The sequence below is a fragment of the Ochotona princeps genome, chromosome 21 (genome assembly GCF_030435755.1).
Source record: "Ochotona princeps isolate mOchPri1 chromosome 21, mOchPri1.hap1, whole genome shotgun sequence".
In the NCBI taxonomy this organism is placed as follows: domain Eukaryota; kingdom Metazoa; phylum Chordata; class Mammalia; order Lagomorpha; family Ochotonidae; genus Ochotona; species Ochotona princeps.
Genome location: NC_080852.1, coordinates 11,310,855 through 11,326,829, shown reverse-complemented (window position 1 = coordinate 11,326,829; position 15,975 = coordinate 11,310,855).

The following is a 15,975-nucleotide window of genomic DNA, read 5'->3' as shown; positions in this document are numbered from 1 at the left end:
GCTCCTGGCTTTGGATCAGCGCAGCACAGGCCGTTGTGGTCATTTGGGGAGTGAATCATTGGACAGAAGATCTTCCTCTTTCTCTCTCCTGTATATATATATCTGACTTTGCAATAAAAATAAATAAATCTTTTTTAAAAAAGCTTTCAGATAATGCAACTTCAATCAATACTTCATTAACAACGTTCCGAGAAATTGTATCAGTACCACCCAAGTAATCTTCCAAATTTTGTCTGATTAATTTTTAATAATTAATCTGATTATGTGTCATTTTTGTTAGCTGTTGCGTGGGCTATGCTGGAACAAAGAAATAATAATTCTATAATATATTGATTTAAATAAGAAGATTGTTTCTCTTCCATAAGTATCTTCCAGATGTGAAGTGAGGCTAGTAGGGAAATTGCTCTAGACAGTCATTCAGGTGTCCAAGACCCTTCCACCTCATTGTTTGCTATCCTTAAGGGTGTCCTGTAGGCTACCTGTAGGCTATTGTCAGAGAAAAAAAGGCTGTTGCCCTTTGTCACAGCTTACTGAGAACACAAAATGAAGATGTTCAAGGCAAGTAATTTTATTTTAGACACAGAAAAATGAAGTCCAACTCATTTGGGGAAAATTTAGTCACAAAGTTGCTATTTTTCACCTGCAAGAAAAGTTGAGAATAATTATTTACATAACTAGCCAGCAATATATGCAACAAAAAGTTTTAAAATGCATTTTAGAAGAACCACTATATTTTTCACAGCTTTGAAGTGTTCTTCTATTTATCTGTGCATACTTTTATTTAGCCAGTCATTGATTGGCTGTCTCTTACAACTACTAAGGGCATTGTTGAAAATTACCCTGAGAATAAATAAATGGGGGAGAGTTAAGTGAACATCCAAATTATAGCTGTGGGAAATCTATATACAATGCTCAGTAATGCACAATCTGAATTACCATGGCTCAGGATGTAGGAGAGAAAATGATCCCTACCTGGATATAACATGAGGACTCTTAGAACAGAAGTACAAAATGCAGGGACATATACCACAGTCGTTCCTTGAAAACTATGCCCTGAATTCATTAAATATGTAAATTCCAGAGTGTGTCTAACAGTATGATGTTCAAAGTGTGGCCCTTGAAATCAACATCATCAAAATAACTAGGAACTTGAAAATGCAAATTATTAAACTCCATGCCTAGGGTCTGGGGTTGGACCCAGCCATTGGGTTTTAACAAGGCGATTTGCTGCTTGCTGAAGTTGGAAGACCATCAGGCTAAAGACTGAAAGCAGGGTATATCAACTGTAAGCCGTGTGTACTTCTTGAGCAAACAACCTAACCTTTTTGCCTTAATTCACTGGTCTGGGAAGTAGAGAAAACAAAAGTACATATCCTTGTTAAATAAGGATTGAAAGAGCTGAAGCACAGACAGCACTTTTAAAAATGCCTGCCATATGGTAAACAGTCAAAAAAATTGATTGCTATTATTGCTATCATTATTTTCTTGACATGTGGTTTCACCAGTTCAAATGAGGCTATGACTTTTAATATGCACACGCAGCGACACTGAGCCATCTGGTCCGTAGGGAGAGAACGGCTGCCTTTCCTCCCTGGAGTGACCTCCCTCTACACTCCATCCACGCCTTTAAGTGCTGATAAAAGTGACACCAGCAGCCACCAAATGGCCCGATGATCTCATTGTGCAGAGCAAGGTATAAAAATAAGCACATAGGTATATCCAGCAGAATCCCAGGTCCAGCCACGATGGCCAAATAGGCTAAACAATTTTTCATTTTGAGTTCCCACTGGGTCAGGCTATATGTTGGGTGCTAAGAATTAAAAGCCCTGACAAGCTTCCAGACCAGCCAACGTCAGGGGCAAGTAGCAAACACAAGTGCTCTGGCCCTGTTAGAGGGAATCAGATCTAGTCAGCCACACTTTCAGAACATGTGTATGTGTGTGTGAGAGAGACAGAGAGAGGAGTGTGTATGTGTGTGTGTGCGTGCTTCCATTTTCCCATTTTACCTATATACATTGTGCTAGTCATGGAGCGTTGGTTTCCTGGTCTCCCAACTCAGGGCTTGTTGCTTTGAGCTGTTTCCATCAGGGCCATGTCCCTAAAACCTTCCCTGGGTGTAATGAATATAGAAAGCCACATGTAATAGTGAAGCTTTTTCCCTCCTTACCGTCTGTGGGTGAGGTTTGTGGACGTTCTGAGCCTCATGATAAGAATTGCAGGTGCCTAAATTATTAATTGAATTGAACAAAACTATCGTCAGTAGAGCATGGCTAACACTGTTAAGACTCTTGAGAAGTTTGCACTTTTTTAATTGAAGGTTCTTTCTTTGCTAGTGTTATGGAGCTATATAATTAGTAAAAGATGAAAATGTATCTGGAGAACATGATATCCACTTATTAGGTGATAAAAATTGGACAGAAACCCATTCAAGCAAGGTTTGTTCTCCAAATGGAGTCAGACATGTCTCCTAAAAATATTCTTCTTCCAAAACAATTGGTGAGGCCGAAGATAACTCTGTCACAAATGGCTTTATCAAAAGACCTCATGACTTTAAAATTGTGGGAATATGTCCTCTATCTCTCCAATATCTAGCTCCACTCAATCCCACCAGAACACAACTTCCTAATTTGTCTTTGGGGCATTCTTCCCTTGATTGTTCTATGTCATGTGTAACACCCTCTTATCTACAGGAAATATGTACAAGACTCCCAGTGCAGACCTAAAATCATTCTTAGTACCAAATCTTTTTTAAGCAGATCTTATTAGAACTCTATTAAGTTCTTGTAAAGTGAGATGATAAGAAAAGAGTATCATTTGTTTTCTAAGCATATGCTCCAACAAGTTCAAGATATTTTATTGTCAGTCACACCAGCCATTTGGTTCATCCCTACAGAATTGAGGGTCCTGGGAATTGAACCAGTGTAGTCCTTTTATACATTATTACTCAAGAAATAGGAGACATTGAAAGACATTAGGAAACAAAAAAGAAGCGAAATCACAACAGTAAAGTAGACTCTGAAGGATTTACCATCAAAACTTTCACAATATAACTCTTGTTTACTGAGGAGTGAACAGAGGAGTGTTAGAGAAGGATTCTCTGGTGCGTCTTTCTTAGGCTTTTTTTTTTTTTTTTTTTGGCTAAACCTTTGGCTAACTTTCTCATTCCCCTAAGAAGCAGGTGTTGCTGTTCTCTGCCCCTGCAGAAAGTTGACAAATGAAATGCCTTAACCATTCTCCAACACTGTCACCATGACCTTTGCTTTTTAAAGGTTCAGTTTGACTTTGAATGGACCCCTTCCACCTCTAAGTTGCCATGGGTTTGATTGTGCTTTGTCTTCAAATTCACATGAGTAAAGCCACATCACACGTCTTTACAATTGCTCAAGTGAGTGCTTTGGGATGGTAATCCTGCTTGTTTAAAATTTCCAGAAGAAGCTTTTATCTTGGCTACTGCTCTTCAGAGTACAACAATTTTGGCACCCATTCCTTTTTTTCAATAAGAATTATGTGAGCTGAGCCACTTGAGACATCTATGGGTTTGACTTGTCTGTCCAATTAATTGTAGGTCTTCTTCAATGACAGCGTGAGCTAGATGTTTTTTTCTACTCACAAATATGTGGCTGTTGACCTGCCACTGTAGGCTTCATCTTAAACACTGTCTGACCCCTTTTTAAAATGAGTTATGCATTTGTAAACTGCTGATTTATTAGGGACATCATTCCCATATGCTTTTTGTCAAGCATCAGTGATTTTATCATTCTTGTACCCAAGCTTTCCCATAAATTTGATGTTTCTCCTTGCTTCAGTGTTAGTACCATTTAGGTAGCTCTGATAGGACTGTTTTCAAATGATGTTCTTAGTGTCTGTAACTAGATCCCGTTCAAACATGTTGTAAGAATTTAGTTGAACGCAAAAAATATGTAATCATGCACAATTTTTTCATAATATATTCTTCCACAAACTACTTGAAGACTTCTTATATATACTATGTTTTTCCTGCACACACATACATATAATACCATTTACTTCATAAACTATGCATGGGAGCAAGATGGTATTTATAACACTTCAGGTATCCATATCCCACCAAACTCCAATCCCTGGGTCTAGCTCTTGATACCAACTTCCTGCTCCTGCAAAATTAGGAGGCTCCAGTGATGGATCAACTAACTGGATGTTTGCTGTCCATACAGAAGTTTTGGATTTTATTCCCAGTTCTTGGATCCTGCCCTGTCCTACCCTAGGCTTTTGGGAGGATGAACAGGCAGATGGGAGGGCTAGCTCACTTGCTATCCCTCTCCCCCAACCCATGTATGCACATCTGTTTTTAAAATGCATAAAGTATTTTAAAGTAGGCATAATAAGAGATTAGCCATAATAACTATTGATAAATTAGAATAGATATAACAACATTAGTTATAAAGTAGTTTGAATGCAGTCTCTCTCTCCCAAGCAATGTTAATGATTACTTAAACACCAGCACTGCAATACTATGACAGTTGATCTGATAACAGAAATGGCTACTAAGTGACTAGTGGGTGGATACAGTACATAGCGTGGAGACACCGGACAAAGCAAAGAGTCATATTTTGTGAATGGAATGAGATAGCAGATTGACACGTACTTTGTGTATATACTTTAAAACTTATTAATTTCTTCCTGAAAATGTTCACTTAATGCTTTCAGAGCATGATTGAGACTGGATTAACTGACATTGTGGAAAAATTAAATGTGGCTAAAGATAGATTAGCATAGTCAGGTGAAATGTTGCACTGTAGGAGTCGAAGATGTAAAGGTTTGGGCAAAATGTTCATTGGTTCCAAAGAAATCACCCAGAGATCCAACTGGGAGAGAGATTGGAGTAATTAATGACAGCTGATGGGTCAGTAACCCATACTACCTTGTCAAAATTTTGGACAGTATTAAAAGGCAAGGAATAAACAGAAACCATAGCTGATGACTTTGAAGCATGATCAAAGCAGCCTAGTGTGTTCCCCTGTGTTCAGCACTAACATGTCTGCTGCTCAATGACACATGGTACAGACACAGCCATCCTAAGTTTGTCTTAGTCACCACATCCCCTAAGGGATTTACGCCTAGAATGGGGGCCTATCCCCAGGACTGCTTCTAGTGTGGGGTGCAAGCAGCAGTGTCATTCATTTCTAACTATGCATAGGGCAGGTTTGTTCCACAATGTGAGACAAATTTATTGCCTCACATGTGTCTCACTTCCTGCCTTCTCTGTGGTATCCAGGTGACATGTTGCCTTGGAAGGAAAGGAATCACACAGAACTCAGGAATATTTTCCTAATACCTGACTTATGTGACCTCGCTCTTGGTAATTTAACTGGCTTTTCAGCATTGTTGAGACTTTAGTGACACATTGCTAAGACTTCAGGGACATATTGCAGGCAAATTTCATAATAGACATTGGACATAATTCTCATTTTAATAGTTGTCAGTCCTCAAATACTAGCACTTAATACCTAGGTGCCTTTGAGCAAGCTCTTTAGGCATATGATTCTTCAGTTTATTCATCTATAAAATGGGAATAATGGAAATGACATGTAGAGTTACAGTAGTATTAAACAAGTAAATGTTCACAAACTTTCAGATAAATAAACTAATAATAGATAATTTTATCATTAACTATTTAGTATCATTTAGCACAGATACTGAAGTGTCTGTTGTTAATATGTCTTCGTGATTTCTATGCTGAGTTTGTATCTGTGCTAAGCACTTGATCTCTAAAAAGTAAATTTATTCCAATCATAAACCTATGAAATACAGAAAGATGATGATAAATAATGTATGATAATACTTATTATCAAAGTAATAATGGATGTGCTAGATACTATACTAAGCATTATTGTGTATGGCACAACAACCTTACTAGGGGGATTTTATTACATTTCCTAGTTTTCAGCTGAGTACCCCAAAACTTAGACAAGTTAAATATTCTGTCCAAGGCCACAACATGAGTAAATCAAACAGCTGGGATTGAAATTCAGCTCCCCAACCCTGACTCCACATCCCATACATGCTGCATGGCGACATGAAGATGTCAGTTTCACATTTCAAAGCATGCAAGCGATAAAACAGTATTGATGCCATTTTTTCTACTGTAGAAGTGATTCCTAATAAGAGTTGTATGACTGGAGTAGAATATTTTAAAAGTTTCTAGTTTGCTCTATGATCAGCCCCATATGCTCCATGTAAAGGACAGATTGTTTCTGTATGAAAAATGACTCTGTTCATAATGGACTTTAAAATCTCTAACATTAGCTCCTCCCAGAAGATACCTAGCTGAGAAATTAAAAAGTAAGGGTTCTTATAGTATCCAATTATATGACAAATGGGATACACTTAAAGGAATAGAAAAAGAAGTATTCCAAACATGAACTGAAGAGTGTGAGCAAGTATAACTAACTGGTCCATGCATTAACCTCTTTCGGAAACAACGAGGAAGGTGGAGAGGACATAAAGGATAAGTGTGTACTCTGACTTAAATTCCATCCTTTTGCATGGAAGCTGTGTGTCTGGTAGTCAGGAGCAAGAGAGGGTACAATGATTCTAACCATAACTCAGGGGCTGCCACTAGGCATATGCTCCCGTATAAAGCCCTTGCCTACATATTTTCTGACTGTTGATAAAGTGGTTTAATGGGGCACTTATTAATCCCAATTTGTGGATGACACAGCTGAATCCAGGAGATGGTGAGTTTTCTGTTACCTGGAGAAAGCTAAATAGGCATTCACAGTGAGTTCTGTGCGCTGGTGAACCAACATATTCTCTGCCATGTCTTGCTGCCTCTGTAAAGACAGCCAAGATGTGAAATACTACCATTTGAAGATTCAATTATAGCAGAAATCACTTTTGATTTTCTTCATGTCATGTTATATACTCATATAGATAAAGGTGTAACTTTTTTTTTAAGAAGGGACAAATTTGGAGTTTGGCTCTTATGGGACTACCTGTAAAAAGGGAGCCTCATGAGAGACATTATGGCAAATCCATTTTAGGTAATAAGTTCAACAGGAGCTTTTGTGTGTATTTATCTTTGTTTCCTAGTGTTATGCCAAGCAGAGAGCACAGTACATGATTCATAAATGTTTACTCAATTGGCTTGAATTTTATTTTCTTAGTTTTCGAATCCCATAGATGGAGCCATGAATTTTAACTTTCTTTAATGTTAGGAAAGTGTCTAGTGATTTTTTTGTACCTATGTTTGTCCTCTGAAGAACAATTTTTACCATGTACATGCGCAAATAGCACAATAAACACATACTCTGCTGGGAATTCTGTTATAGCAAGTTTAATGCTTAGCATGAGGAACTCGGAAGGATTGAATTGAACACTAACACAAAGCTAGACCCAAACAGTAACTGTATTCCTAGACACTTTTATTAACATGCTTGAGAGAACAGAAAAATATTTTCATTTTTTAATAAAGACTTCACATAATTCTAATCTGTATAATGGAAGAAATCAAAGAAGTTCCAAAGAATAACTCAACTTCACACTATTCTCAGAATTCTGAAATTACAATCCAAGTTCTCCGTCTCCATTTGAGATTTAATCCCATTGTTGGTAGTAAATACCACTAAAATGCATCTGTTCTGTATGTGTTTAGTTTTCTTGTCATTATTCCCAAATCAGTATATTAAAGCCACTTACATAGTATATACAATAACTATGTATTATAAGTCATCTAGAGACTCTATGAAGTGTGTAGAAGTAGGCACATAGGTTCTATTCTTTATAAGAAACTTAAGCATCCAGAGATTTTGTTATTTGAAGAGCATAGGAATCAGAGGAGGAGGCATGGTGGAAGCAGAAGGGAGTGGTGAGGTTTCTCACGTCAACACAGAAGAGGGCCACAAACCAAGGAATGTAGGAACCTTCCAGAAACTGCCAGAGGTAAGTGACTCAGTCTTTGCCAGCTCCTCCAGAAAGGGCCTACTGAGACTTCTGACCTCCACAAGTGTGAGACAACCACGGTGTGTTGCTGCCTGAGCCCCCTAGTTGGTGAGAATCTGTGCAGTAGGAGACCATCAGCTGAGTTCCTCAGCAGCAGCTTCTGGCAAAGAGAGGCTCCTCCCTGCCGTGTGGCCATCGGATGGCTGGAGGGCTGACTACTGCCTTCTGTCTTCTGTGATTTACCCTACGGATCCTCAACTTCAGCACTATTAGCCTTCAAGGGCATACAGTTCTTCACTGTGGGAGAAGCCCTACACGTTGTAGAATGTTCAGGCAGTATGCCTGGCCTCTACCCACCTGTGGGATCTGTCATGAGTGCTGACAACCAAAATGTATTCAAATAATGCCAAATGTCCCCCAAGGGAGGAGAGGAAGCAAAATTGCTCCCAGGCAGAGAAGCACTGCTTTTACCTGATCAGGTGTTCCTTGATTATAAAGTTTCTGATGGCACTGAGCAACCCCTTTTTCTCCCAGGAGCCTAATTCATAAATTAGCCAAACCGTGAGACACACAAAATACGCTTCAGTCAGAGTCATTTTTGCTGCTCAATTACAAGATGAAAAATCTTTGCCTCTAGCCTAGACAGAATCATCTCATGGCTTGTACAAAGAGATGAGACAGGATTTATTTTTGGATGAATCTCAGCTGATAACCCAAGGCTCGTTATTAATCTGCTCAGCCCAGCCAGCTAACACCTTAAGCCTGTTACTCTCAGTAGATGCCAAATAAAACATTATATCAAATGGACTGGTGTGGCTTTGTGCCCCATTCCTTATTTGGAGAGGTTAATTGGGGATCCTACTATGTTACCAGTGCAAAATACCGCCCCCCAAGATGTATTAGGCAGAATTGTGATAAGACCTGGACAAAGGGGAGAATGCATTCTTGGTCCGTACTGACTCCGCGACGTGGCAGTATTAGAGATAAGCAGGTGAGCCGATTTGGCAGCCCAGGTCTCCCTTCTGAGTTAAGGCGAATGCCGGAGGATACCTGGATTAAGGGATGCAGGAATATTCCAGCACATTTTCTAAAAGAAATTCCTATACCGACCCAGGTAGGTTTGACATAGAAGGATCAGACAGAAAAGAACTAGGAAAGGGTGTTAGAATAAATGTCCACAAATTAACCCACTAAGTCCAAAAGTTTTTGATTCTGAAAGTATTTCAATAACATAGTATTTATTTCAGAATCACATAGTGACATATTTACTGCTGAATTTCATATTTTACAGTTGCCTTATTTATAGGCTGATGAGACATAGGTATTGATTACCTGCCAGAATGAAAGGGTGGGGGTATGTGCTATGGACAGAATGTTTGTATCCTCCCAGAATTCCTCTCTTGACATTCTAACCCCAAAGCGTTGGTGTTTGGAGGTGGGGCATTTGGGACATCACTGCACTTAGATGACATGATGGTGGAGCTCCTAAGGAGGCATTAGTGTCACTACAAGAAGAGGGACAGGCCAAAGTTCACTTGTTCTCATCAGTTGAGGATACAGTGAGGCATCAATCCGGCAGGAAGAAGGACCTCACCAAGAACTTGACTGAGCAGGTATCTTGATCCTGGACTTTTCAGTCTCTAGGACAGTGACAAAAAAGCACCTGTGATAGCAGTCACACAGTCTGTAGCACTCTGTGTTAGGAGCCTGAGCTGACTGAGACAGAAGAGCAACCAGACCACATTGGAGTCTCTGGGGGTGACCCACTATAACGACCACCAAAAGGAGACCTCTCATTCTTATTAAGTAGTTTTTTGAGTTATACAAATATGAAAATTAAGTGCATCACTATCTGTATGACCATACACATATGCTTGGTGGCATATTTGTAGGGAGAGAGGGTATGTAGTAAGGAGAGAATAATCAAATCTGCCTTAAAATCTCATCACAAGAAAGAATATGTGGAGATGCTAAGCATGTGGTAGATCCTCATTTAACATAAGTGGGCTCCTCTCCCTTTCCCAAATCCCTTCTCTTCTGGCCTCGTGCAGTCCCACTTTAAAAACTCATAGTTCTAACATGCTGAGCAAGTTTTAGCTTAGCCCATGGGTGTGAACAAGAATGTGTGAACACTGATGCCTCATCTAGGTAATCACCAGCCCTTGTGTACCCACAGATGCACAGATGTGCGGTGCTCCTTGCAGGACTCTCCTGTGGTAAATACTTGCAAACACTGGTTTTGTAAACATTTTCTGGCTCATGTTCTTCTAATAAACACACAGTAGTTCTCCTTCAACAAGTGGGACCCAGTGATACCTAATCTGTCCTCCTATCCCTTTCTATTTCTTTCTTTCTCTCTATTTCTCTCGGGAAGAGAATAAGTTTCTGTATGTGACTTATGACTTTATTACCAGTCATACAAAACAGGCCACAATGAATTGAACTATTGGGAAGAGGGAATCTGTACTCTTGCTAAGGACTGGTGCTTGTGCTTGTAGTGTAAGACTTGAGCTCTCAGGAACTCAAGTCCTGTTGGAGAAGAGAAGGCCTCTAGGACACTGAAAGTCACTGACAATTAAATCAGAAGAGATGGAAAGAGACTGAGGATAGCAAGTTCCCTAGATTCAGCTGTTCCTGAAACTAACTAGTTACTTGACTCCCCAGACCCTGGGCTATAAATTACTGCTACATTTAAACAAGATTGAAATAGGTGCCTCTCATTCCTCAAAGAAAAACTCCTGATAAGTACATCCAACCCTCCTTTAGTATTTCTGAAAATTACCTTGGTGTGTAATGACCTGTGTCCAAGATTCTATTTCCCAGCCAAACTGAGTCTCCGCAGTTGCTATTCAATTGCCATTGGAACCACCCCATAGCTAGTTAGGGATGCATGCTGATGTCAAGCTGCCACCATCATTTGCATATGCCTAGAGGGTTGACCACAGCCATCAAACAGTGCTTCAGTCCTCCTGCCACTGTTGGAGCGAAGCCATCCCTCTGCCTCAGACAAGGAGAATCCACCCTTCCTGCGTGTCTCAGGAATCTTAACTCTAACCAGCTATCAAAGTTCCATCTGTGACTCGCTGCCTACAATCCTAAGCACTGGCACTCCCTCTCTCTTCACTCCCTTTCACAGCATCTTCTTCTCTTTCAGAGGGTCCAGCCAGCACCTTTACAAAAGCAGTATTTGAGATTTTTGTTTGTTTGTTTATATAAGGGAAGTAAAAGAGGTCACAGTGAGTGGGTAAACAAAGCATGGGAAGTTGAAGTATAAGGTCTAAATGATCGCCAGCCATGATTTTGTGGCAACGCAGCACTTAGGAAACTAAACCACTATAGAGGAGCTTGATTTGGTGCAAAAATATTCCTGATATGAACTTACTTCTCTTGCTTCTTAGCTAAAAAGTAAACTTTCAAAAATGTGTCCATAGGAATAGTGGATTCCTTGGACATTTGCCTGCAGTATGACATCCAGATGAATGTGTTAAGTTAGATATTTAAGTGATACACCAAGTTGTTCTTGTTTGTATTTGCTGTCACTACAAAAAGGTAACCTCTTCTAAATTCCATAAAAACTTATACATGAGTACATTTTTGGTAATTTCTCTATATGTCAATTAAAAAGCGCTACATACTAGACAGACTATAATTTGAAAAGATTTACACTAAAGAAGGAAGAATTCGCAGAGATGCCTTAGTAATTCTTTGCTTAAGAAATTTCAGCAACATTATTACAATGTCATGATTAGACCAGTAGGGCTCAGAGATTAGAATTCTACTTTTTGGAGGTAAAATATAAATGGGTTATTGTCCTCTTTCCCCTGAAGTCACAAGCCTGTTAAGAAATGCATGATGGATCTGGAAACCATAAACTACCTTCCTCCTTTCTGAAATTCTTCCTCCAACAGCTTCATAGCTAATCCTGTTCCTTCCTCAAAACTAAATGGCTTCCATCTGGCTGTATTTCTGGAAACACGCATCTCCCAAGTTAAAAGAAAAAAAGCAATCAATTAGAATACTTTTGTGTCCACTTTCTGAATCCAGTGAGAAGCTGCTGGCTGAATCACCTTAGGCAGATGACCATTGTCATGAATTTAAACATTGTCATTGACAACCACCAGGTTGTAATGAATGTAATTCTAGATTGCAGATGGTAGCTTACAAAACACTATATCTTTTGTTTTCTTTTTCAAGATTTATTTATAGTTTACAGGGTTTTTTTTTTTTTTTTGAAAGGCAGATTTATAGAGAGGCGTAGACACAGAGAGATCTTCTATCCACTGGTTCACTCTACAAATGGCTGCAACAATCAAAGCTGAGCTGATCTGAAGCCAGGAGCCTAGAGCTTCTTCTGGGTCTCCCATGTGGGTGCAGCGTTCCAAGGCCTTAGGCCATCTGCTGCTTTTCTAGGTCATAAGCAGGTTGCTGGATGAGAAGTAGAGCAGCCAGGACACGAAACTGTTCCCATGTGGGATGTGGGCACTTGCCAGAGGAGGATTAGTGAGTTCAGCTATTGCGCTGGCCCCCATATCTTTAATTTTCAAAATCTCAAGCCTCCTTTTATGCTGATGGGCCTCACTGCCATCATTAACTTGTTACAACTGGGGAGTCTGCCCCTTGAAATCCTTGTCAGAGAAAGTGGTTTCTCCTGAAATTGAGCTCAGCAACAGTTGCTTTTTCCAATGTAAATTTCATATAAAATTTTTAAAAAAGAATATTTAAATTACATTAAATAACACAGTTCCTTAGCAGGAATTTCTCCTGGGAAGGAATGTCTTCTGTTCAAATGCTGTGTTATGACAAGCATGACAGACTTGATGGGGATCTGTTCTGACTCATGACATTGCTTAAATTAGGTGAGGTAGAATGTGTACAGGCATTCTAAGCAAAGCTCCGCAGGGACCCAGCCCTATTATTGTTGTTAATAGCTCTGAATTATGACTGTCTTCTCTCAAGAACGATAGGCCCTGTTGGCACACTGGGTACATCATGGAAAGTGTGGAATACTTACCAATTGGCCTACACATACTCATGACCGGTTGACATTTTCATCCTGCTGTCCTAGCACTGCAGAAGAACTTTGGCTCCTGCAAAAATCTCAATCTCCTCCTGGTTTCAATACGATCTTCTGCAAAGGAAAAATCCCTGGGATTAACTTCAGATTCACACTGTAATATGTAAGCTTGATAAACAACCAGTATTGCTGGGGATCAGAACTTAGTCACATGTGATCATCATTACTCATTATCGCACATGCTCAAAAGACTGATAGCATTGAATACATCTGTGCTGTACGGTAGTTCACCTCATCTTATAAAACAATATCGAAGGCAAGGCTTAATTACACTTTCAAGAAAGTCCAAAACCATTTAACCTGACTTAAGCAAATAAAGAGAAAAAAATTCTGCCCTTTTTCTTTAATTTGAGAAGCATAGAAATGGGCTAAGAGAACTCATTTGCTGGTTCACTTTTCTTAATGCTTACAATGTCTGGGGTTGAGCCTGGCTAAATCCGAAACCCAACATCTCAATACAGGGTACCCGTGGGGTTGGCAGGAGCCCAATTTTCTGAGCTGTCACCACCCAGGGTCTGTGTTAGCAGGAATCAAGAATCAGAGCCAGGAATTGAACCCAGTTAGTACAATATGGGATGTGGGCATCTTAATTACTAGGCTGACCACTAGCTCCTTTGTTGACTCTGATCAGTAAAATGCAGTTCCTCTTTCCACCTGCTCAACATATAAAGTTAGATCTGGGACAATAAAAATCATCATTAAAGTCCATTTCTGCCTATACTTTGTTTTTTTTTTTTCCACCATCTGCATCACCCTCAGAAAGTCTTGTGAAGACAGTCAGCAGCTTTAGAATCACATTGTCCCACCAACTAGCCTGCCAAACGCAAGATGTTCTCTAACCAGTGCAACAGAATACCAACATTGTCAATTTCAGTCACGGTGGTCGGGGAACTGAAAAACTGTGACTGGCTAAAGCTAGCTCATGCTGCTGTCTTTTGAACCCTCAGAGGGTGAGACCAGTTAAACCTAAACCAAGAGATTTATACAAGGGTAAGGTGGTTTCTGCAAGGCACATCAAAATGCTTTCATTAGAAGAAAAGGGAACAGAGGCTGGGCAGAATACCCAATGAAGCCCATATTCATGTTGTCTTGGGCCACTATAACAAAATACCACAGACTGGGTGAGGTAAGTGATAGTCATTTATTTTCTCATAGAGTGAGGCAGCAAGCCCAAGATTACGGTACCAGCAGGGCTGGTTTCTTTTGAGTCTGCTCCTCCTGGCTTACAACTAATTGCCTTCTGTCTGTGCCCTCTCAAGGCCTCTTTGTGTGCCATGTCTGGTGTCTTTTCCCCTTCTGATAAAATACAGTCCAGTCAGATATGGCCAACCTAATGGCCTCTTCACCTCAATTACACTTTATGAGGGCCATATCTCCAAATATATTCATACTGAGGGTTAAGGAATCCACATTTGCAACTTGAGAATACACTTCAAAAAGTCCAACAAGAATGAGTAAGTTAAACATTCAAGGTCATACAATTAAAATTAGTTTTGAGTCTGGAAATAGTTTAAACATGTACTCTTCCTAAAAGCTGAAATATAAAAAAACCCCACATCCTTCAAGATATATTAATTCTAGATGAGGAAGCAGATGATGAAAAAAATTTTAAGAATATCATCTAGTATTATAAAATGAAGTAAGAGGAAAGATTCAAACCTGATTGGGAACAGAGTGCATTTGTCAGTCAAGTGGGCAGAGTTCATTTCCATGAGGGAACCACACTTGAGTAGACACCTGGAGAATTCAAAGTGTGGAGATCTGTTGTGCAATAAACTAAGGAAAAAGCGTGTCAGAGGGAGAACTGCCAGACTAGGGTCCCCAAGTAGGTTGTGCCTAACATATCCAAGCAGGAACATGGAGATGACATTGCTGAGTGAGGCAGAGCAAGCAAACGGAAGAATGGGATGGCATGAGAACTGACTTAACAAAGAGCCGTATGATGTAGGCTCAAGTATGAAATTATAAGGACTTCATATCCTAAGAGGCCATGGCAACATGGTAGGCAGAGGCATGATACAATTTTTGTCGGCTTGATGGATTTGGCACATATTATGGGAGGCAAGGATGGGGAAAGCTAGGAGGTTATTGGATCTAGTAACGAGGAATTTTCCAGTGACACTGCTGAGACTCCTTGCCGTGGGGGTGGTACAGACGACAGCCTGGAAAAAACTGATGGAACAAGTTCAGGGGAAAAGTGGATTCTGAGAGCACAGACAATTCCAAGAGGAGATTCCCTAGGGAAAGAACGCAGAGGTGATGCTCCAGCTGGAGGGAGGAAAGGTTCTTTAATCAGGGTAGATTGCTTTAAGGTGGAAGAAACAGCAACCTTGTTCTACCCAGCTGGAGACAATCTCTGTAACAGGGAAGATTAAAAATGGCGGAGGGAGGATGTGCTGCAGGAGCAGGAGGAAAAGGACGTGGATGGGTCACCCACAGTGACCAGAACAAGCAGAGACACAGGCACCGAACGGTGAGTCCATAGGGAGATGGGGATTTGTGGAAGGTGGCTGGGTTTTTATTATTATTATTCTGTAGTTTTCTCGGGGAACAAACGCCCAAGGCTCTGAGAGATGAGCAAGAGATGTTAACATTTGGAGAAGGGAAGAGGTGTCAGGAGGTCCCTGAGAGAGTAAACAGATGTGAGAATAACACTAAGTCCCCAACTGAGCACCAGAAGGTGGGTCCAAGGATAGGAAGACGATGAAAATGCTTGAGTCTGGGAGCCGTGTGTGTGTGTGTGTGTGTGTGTGTGTGTCTGTGTGTGTGTGTGTGTGCAAAAAGGGAGTTGGCGAGATGTGGACTCTGGCACTGGAGGAAGAGTGATAACCCGTTCAGTCTTGGCAGCCTGAGAGAATGGCGGGGAGAATTTTTGACACACCTAAGGGAAATGTCTTGCTCTACTGTTTGGTCCAAACTTGACACTGACCTCAGGCTAGTTATTAATCCTCAGGTAAATCCGTCTTCGCCTTCTCACGCTC